Below are 6816 nucleotides of genomic sequence, written 5' to 3'. Positions count from 1 at the left end.
GCATTCGCAAATACAGTACTGTAATACAGTAATATGCCATTTACGTAGCAGATACTTTTATCCAAAGCGACAAACAGTCCACACATTTTGGTATGTGACCCCAGTGGTAAATGAACCCAGAACTCTGGTGTTGCTAGTGCCATGCTCTTAGGAACCAAGCCACAATGCAATAAAATACATGATTACAATACAGGTGGAATATGTGTGATTGCTATCCCCTTGAGCGTACCACCCTCCTCCAGGCCATGGATGAGGCCTAGATGTGATTTCAATCCAGGCCTACAGTATGTCAGGCTTGGATTTGCGATTCCAAAAAGGTTTTTCCCTAGGTGCATGAACAATGCGGATATTTACTTTGATTTCGATGAGAACCGGCTTGATGCAAACAAGTGCCTGCTAAACATTGTTTCTTTATTTCATTTGATTACATTGTGAAAGATGATCACACAAGGGATAGAAATGATTTGATGTTCAGTCAATTTTAATGGGTATTGCAAGTGTATTGCCTAATGTGAAAACAGTCATGTACTGTAATTTACAGTCCTGTAGCATACTATAATCACATGGCAACTTTGAAACATGTATCTTACATGTTCTGATATTGGATTAACTGGTTAAAATATAAAAACGCAACAATTAACTATTTTACAGAGTTACAGTTCATAAGGAAATATGGGAAGCCCGGCACAGCCAATCACAAAAAGGCTTTATTACAGACAAACACCCAATCCCACAGGTGAAGAACCCAGATTTGGAGGTCTTGGGTTGGCGTGGTTACACGTGGTCTGCAGTGATGAGGCCGGTTGGATGTACTGCCAAATTCTCTAAAACGAGGATAAAGGCGGCTTATGGCAGAGAAATTAACATTCAATTACCCGGCAACAGCTCTGTTGGACATTCCCGAGGTCATCATGCCAATTGCACACTCCCTCAAAACAACTGTGGCATGGTGTTGTGTGACAAACTGCACATTTTACAGTGGCCTTTTGACCCCAGCACAAGATGCATCTGTGTAATGAACACACCATTTAATCAACTTCTTCATATGCTACACCTTTCAGGTGCATGGATTATCTTGGCAAAGGAGAAATGCTCACTAACATGGATGTGTACAAAATTTGAGTGAAATAAGCTTTTTGTGCATATGGGAAATTTCTGGGATCTTTTATTTCAGCTCATGAAACATGGAACCAACACTTTACATGTTGGGTTTATATTTTTGTTCAGTATAAATAGAAAAGATATGTTGTATTTTGGCGATTAAACCAATGTACTCATATTTCACAGTATACTTATTTTGAATCAATGGTTGTGTGGTGAAAGATGTCTACAAACAAAATAAACACAAAATGAAAGGTTTTGAACGCAAGACTGGCTGTGTTACAAGTCTTACCAGTTTGGAGTTTTGTACTAAAGAGTGGAAAAAAACAAAAAGCAACCAGATACTTGTGGAAATGGCACCAAAGCAAAAAAAATTAAGGTTTAAAGTATAATTTCAGCCAGTAGTTTTGATAGTAGCGTTACCAAGCCAAACAGGTTCCCCGAAATGTGTGTACGTCGTCCATTTTGTATGAGATGTTATGTTCTAAAAAAAAAAGTAATAAATATGCAATTCGTACGATGTTACAAATTCCAATTTGTACAATATGTTACACATTTTTAAGTGCTTAAGATCCCATTCAATCGCTTTTTTACAAATCTATGAGTCCCTACGTTTTGTGTCATTGAGTTAATGCCTTAAAAATCACTCATTACAAATATATACTAGGACCTTGAACATTCCCTCCATTGGCAAACTTATCAGGGAAGGGGTCTATATTAAAGGAAATCATTAGCTGATCACACATTTTTAGTATGTCAAATTTAAGGATTCCATTGATAAAGTGTCGAAAAAGTATCAATGGTGTTACTTCATTTAAATGAAGGGAAATTACATTCATGGCAAAATGATTAATTGCTTTAGTAAATTATTTTAAAGGGTTAATGACCTTAGATTTGAACATGTGTGGCCTCCATTTAAGAAAATCCTAAATTACAAAACAATGTGTCATCGGCATTCCAGTCACCGGTGATACTACTCCTGCTGGTGGTGTAAAGGACTTCAAGCGGCTTGCTTAGCGAGTAATCCTTCCTCCTGATTCAGCTCATACCAAGGCTCGAACACAGTACCTCTGGCATCTTACCCAGTCATGCCACAGAAAACTAGCTATTCAGCAGCGCAAGTGGAGACGCTTCAAGCAGAGTGAGTTTCACAGATCCCCATCTGGTACAATGGCACAATGTTATATATCATAATGGTAAGAATTATTTAGTCATTAGGCTGCCATATTAGTTGATTTAGAAGAGACACCGAAATACATTTATAAAATGTTTGCCAAAATGCCACCGCAATTCAAGAATGACCCAGCAGTCTTAGTACTCCTCCAACCTGTTTTAGCTGAAGGAGCAGAACCCTAAAGATATCAAGCGCTCTGTACTACTAAAGTATCATTAATACTACCAATTGTCAATCACGTTGATGATAAACAGAATAATGGCATGACCTCAAGCTAGCCACACGCTCAAGTGCCGTAAGCGTGAGGTGAGCAAGTCATCTCCACTCCAAACTTCCATGGGTAACAGACTGACGGTCAGTGAGAAAAATATAAGTGGCTCTTGAAAACTATTTGGGCCAGTATCCATTCTGGGGTGGGGTAGAAGGGACATGTTTGATAGAGAATGGGGGTGTGTCTTGCTCTACTCTTAACACACAAACACAGAGGTATAGGGATCTGATGTGCAGTGAGTCACCAACCCTGACAGCGCAGCTAGTAACATATTTAGCAGGGTGGCTGATGATTAGATGATAACATCACAAATTAATGCTAGCCACGAATAACCTCATGAGCGCAGACGGTCGGGTTGACAAATCAGTGGTTGTGTGCGTTTCGGGCTCACACAGGCGAGCAGACAGAGCGAGAGACAGACAGACACACACCCCTCCAGGCCTCATCACCAAGTGATATGAACCTCATCCAGCTCCCCCACCAGGAGCAGACGACACATTTGTATGGGCCCCTTATCAGCTGATGCAACATTGCACCAAAATGGCCACCGTGTGGAATTGCAAGAGCAGCATCCAGCAGGCCATATTAGCCATTTCCCAAAATATCTCATATTTTAGCGCCCCCCACCTCCCCTATTGTCCAAATGTTTGTCTGTGCCTGGGTTCAGTGATGTGTGTGTCTGATGCAGACAGATACTAATGCCCCCAGGGCAGAGTGGCCACACCGTTCTTGCCCTGCTGTACGCCTGCAGTGTGACAGTGGGGCTGACAGCTCTATTATCTGATAAAGTTAGAATGCACGCATGCGCAAGCACCAACACAGTGTGCTACAGGAGGGGTGGATAGATTGTTTCATTAAAGCAGAGAGCAGAAATAAGAGAGAAGGACAACAATGGAGGAAAGCTGTAGTGTCTCCTGATAGAAGCCCTTCATCTAGGACTGATCATCCCACTGTTAGAACTACCCGTTATGACCGACAGTTGAGGCAGAATTCAATCCCACGCCAGCAACACTTCATACCAGTAGCGGACAAAATTAGTCTTGGTTGGGCAAAAGAGGAGCTGTTGCTTCAGGTCTCGGGGAAGGTGACAACTTCACGATGGCTGCTAGCTCACCTCTCTAGCTCACATCTGCAAGACAGGACTGATCAACACTGGCCCTTGATCTTTTCATCCATAATTGACTATCCTCAATTAAGATGTTTGGAGTCAAACAGGCTCTTACTAGTTTGTTGTGTGAGATGGCAATGATTGGTGAGCTACTGAAACCAGTAAGCAGGGGACTCATGGACTGCAATGGGGAAGAAAAATAAATAAATAAATATCTAGACTAGGGGGAAATGGCACTAGAATGTGTGTACATGTTTTATGAGGAAAGAAGTGATAAATATACAACAGGTTAGAGACTGCCCACTTACTGAACTTCAGGACAAGATAGTAAAACTTTTTGAAACCTTTCCTCACAGATTGATCAGAGCCCAAAAGTGACCCAAGAACAGTATCTAGCGGCAACTTCTCCCTACTCCCCTTGTCATCCGTACATGTTGGTTTCTTCCTCGGGTAGTGAGTCCTATCTGCACATCACTGCAGACATTACCACCCCCCTAAAGAGAGAGACACACTGTGTACACAACAAAGCACTGTCAGACACTGGTACACACGGGAATGCAACCAGACACGGGCACACCTCATCCATCCTGTGACACACACTACTGTGCTTAGATTCATGGTTCTCATCAGCCAGTAATGAGCCGTGCCTGGCTATGTCACAGTGCTAGTGCTCATCTCTGGGGCCGTGGGGAGAATTACACAGAGCAACACGATTAGTGGGCTGGAGGAACTAGCCAATGAGGTTGACACGCAACTTCAGACCCCCTTCTCTCATGTGAGGGGAATTAACGTGCAAAATCTGAGTTAAAGTGGAGAGTAGCCTCCGAGCTCTCTGTGCAGAAGACCTTTTTCATTGGTTTAGGTGTGTTCAGAAATAGAAAACCCAGTTCTTTACGACTACTAAAGGGTTGTTATTTGGTGCACTATAGGCATAGCCTTCTTTACACATATTCAAAGTAAGGCAAATTAAAATCAGGTTAAAAGATATAGATTTGAATGTCAGCTGGGCCCTAGTTAATACATTTGATACATGATTGCGTCAATGAGCACCAGAGTTAGAGAAAAACAGAAATCTCATAGGAGAGGGAAACAAACAAATTAGCAGCCACACAACGGGTTGGTTCAGCATTGCAGCTGATGTGACGCATTTTGGGTAAATTGTGATTGACGGACTGATCGACAAAGGAGTAGTAAAAAAAAAAAAAAGGTCATTTGTAGACCAGTTAGTTGGCAGTTGCTTGCAATGTCGAACAAGCACAACGCTTGAAAGCCTCAGGGATTACAAAAACGGGACCGATTTTAGAAAAAGGAACCTCCCTATGAAAACCTGGGTCATGTTCATTAGGCACCAAACGGAAGGAAACGGAGACAGGGAAATACTACTTGGACCCGTTCAATAAATGGCATGTTTCAATTTTTTTGCAAAACGTTTTGGTACAGTGTGCCCTAATGAAGACAAACCTGGTGAGAAGTGAATCAGTCTGTTATAGCACCCACATAATAGGCAACCACCTGCTGAACAGAAACAAAAACAGCTGTTTACAAAATATATTCCCTCCAACATAAATTCTCCATTTCACAACTGCATGTTTATCAGTCAAGAAAACACCTCCGACGTAGCCAATAACAGATTGATGGGTCTATTCCTCATCATACTGTAGTCGTGGCCAAAAGTTTTGAGAATGACACAAATATTAATTTTCACAAAGTTCGCTGCTTCAGTCTCCTTAGATTTGTCAGATGTTACTATGGAATACTGAAGTATAATTACAAGCATTTCATAAGTGTCAACGGCTTTTATTGACAATTACATGAAGTTGATGCAAAGTCAATATTTGCAGTGTTGACCCTTCTTTTTCAAGACCTCTGCAACCCGCCCTGGCATGCTGTCAATTAACTTCTGGGCCACATCCTGACTGATGGCAGCCCATTCTTGCAAAATCAATGCTTGGATTTTTTCAGAATTTGTGGGTTTGTGTTTGTCCACCCGCCTCTTGAGGATTGACCACAAGTTCTCAATGGGATGAAGGTCTGGGGATTTTCCTGGCCATGGACCCAAAATATCAATGTTTTGTTCCCTGAGCCACTTAGTTATCACTTTTGCCTTATGGCAAGGTGCTCCATCATGCTGGAAAAAGCATTGTTCGTCACCAAACTGTTCCTGGATTGTTGGGAGAAGTTGCTCTGGGAGGATGTGTTGGTACCATTTTTAATGCATGGCTGTGTTCTTAAGCAAAAATTGAGAGTGAGGCCACTCCCTTGGCTGAGAAGCAACCCCACACATGAATGGTCTCAGGATGCTTTACTGTTGGCATGACACAGGACTGATGGTAGTGCTCACCTTGTCTTCTCCGTACAAGCTTTTTTCCAGATTCCCCTTTCCGATTGTTTGGGGTTTCATCAGAGAAAATGACTTTACCCCAGTCCTCAGCAGTCCAATCCCTGTACCTTTTGCAGAATATCAGTCTGTCCCTGATGTTTTTCCTGGAGAGAAGTGGCTTCTTTGCTGCCCTTCTTGACACCAGGCCATCCTCCGAAAGTCTTCGCCTCACTGTGCGTGCAGATGCACTCACACCCGCCTGCTGTTATTCCTGAGCAAGCTCTGTACTGGTGTTGCCCCGATCCCACAGCTGAATCAACTTTAGGAGACGGTCCTGGCGCTTGCTGGACCTTCTTGGGCGCCCTGAAGCCTTCTTCACAACAATTGAACCGCTCTCCTTGAAGTTCTTGATGATCCGATAAATGGTTGATTTAGGTGCAATCTTACTGGCAGCAATATCCTTGCCTGTGAAGCCCTTTTTGTGCAAAGCAATGATGACGGCACGTGTTTCTTTGCAGGTAACCATGATTGACAGAGGAAGAACAATAATTCCAAGCACCACCCTCCTTTTGTAGCTTCCAGTCTGTTATTCCAACTCAATCAGCATGACAGAGTGATCTCCAGCCTTGTCCTCGTCAACACTCACACCTGTGTTAACGAGAGATTCACTGACATGATGTCAGCTGGTCCTTTTGTGGCAGGGCTGAAATGCAGTGGACATTTTTTGGGGGGGGGGATTCAGTTCATTTGCATGGCAAAGAGGGACTTTGCAATTAATTGCAATTCATCTGATCACTCTTCATAACATTCTGGAGTATATGCAAATTGCCATTATACAAACT

Source organism: Salvelinus sp. IW2-2015, linkage group LG23 (assembly GCF_002910315.2).
Source record: "Salvelinus sp. IW2-2015 linkage group LG23, ASM291031v2, whole genome shotgun sequence".
NCBI classification, from domain to species: domain Eukaryota; kingdom Metazoa; phylum Chordata; class Actinopteri; order Salmoniformes; family Salmonidae; genus Salvelinus; species Salvelinus sp. IW2-2015.
This window is presented reverse-complemented; position numbering follows the sequence as displayed.